This window comes from Dipodomys merriami, unplaced genomic scaffold (assembly GCF_024711535.1).
Source record: "Dipodomys merriami isolate MVZ:Mamm:240054 unplaced genomic scaffold, mDipMer1.0.p SCAF_18, whole genome shotgun sequence".
In the NCBI taxonomy this organism is placed as follows: Eukaryota; Metazoa; Chordata; class Mammalia; order Rodentia; family Heteromyidae; genus Dipodomys; species Dipodomys merriami.
In genome coordinates, this window is record NW_027203159.1 from 21,575,342 (window position 1) to 21,576,733 (window position 1,392).

Sequence of the window (1,392 nt, forward strand, 5' to 3'; positions counted from 1 at the left end):
ATAGTACATATATATGAGAACTAAATTTTTTGAAATCCTCTTTTAGAAATGAAGATTTCCCAATATTAATTCAATATAAATTTTAAAATTAAAATTTAATAATTTTTGCTCAATTACTCCAGTGGTATTATTTGATGCATAGAATATGAAGGATAAGGAGGCAAATTTCACAGAAAAATTATGATGTCTTTTACAAACAAATTTCTAATAAAATATTTTTCAAATTTTACATTTTTAATGAATATCATTAAACATTTCTACACTGTGGATCACAGTTCAAATTTGCCTGAAAATTCTCAGGAAGTATGAAAATGTAGAGTTAAAGGAAAATTCATGTAGTTGAATAGTATCATTTTCTCAAAGTATTATTAGATAAGTGTCTGCCGAGTATAAATAACTTCTAGGAAATATTTCTAAAGAGCTTCCTACCAAAGATTAATTTTTAAATTTTGGGAGTTGACAGAAAATCAGGTTAGAAATTCATGCATTAATGTTATAATTCCATAATGTAATCAGTACTATACTTCAGTGTATCTTGGACTGGTATTTCACAATTTTGTGTGTGTGTGTCCAGTCGTGTGACCTGTACTATGGGCCTAGGCGCTGTCCCTCAGTTCTCTAGCTCAAGTCTAGTGTTCAGACACTTGATACACAGCGCCACTTCTGGCTTTTTTTTTTTTTTTGCTTATGCAGTGGTAAGGAATCGAACCCAGGGCCTCAGGCATGCAAGGCCAGCTCTCTACCACTGAGCCACCTTCCCAGCCCTGGACTGGAATTTCAATCAAACCTAGAAAATCAAATGTGAAAATGAACTTTTACGGAGACAACAACCAATATTCAGAAAAGCTCTGAATATGAGTAATATTTTAATCCAAGAGTAAAATGAATAACATATCTGGTATACATGGTAAGATTGATAACTCATGTGCTCACATTAAGTTTTCTGCTAAGCATAAGTAGATTCAGCAACGATAGCAGTAAGCCTTTCCATCAAATACACATTTTATTTTCTGTGGTCATTTCCAGTGCCTCCTCTATTTGGGGTGCCAATTATTGTTGTACTGATATAATCATTTTCCCGTTCATGATCTCAGGTCTGTCATCAGCAAGCCTGCCTACCTCAATGGAAATACCCACTCTGGCCCAGAGACAGAAGGGAAGATTCCATTACTAAGTGCTATGATTTTCATAATAAAATTCACTGTAATTATGCTAGGCTTCAATAGAAGGGTGATGCTGGTGTTTTCTTAACCTTTAACTCATTTGAAATAAGGTCATAATGTTTATAACTACATAAAAGTGCTTTACATCACTCATTTCCATGGTTTGTTTGTTCTAGGGAATTAATTATTCTCTTCCCTAACATTTCCAGAAAAAAAAGAAACTATATTG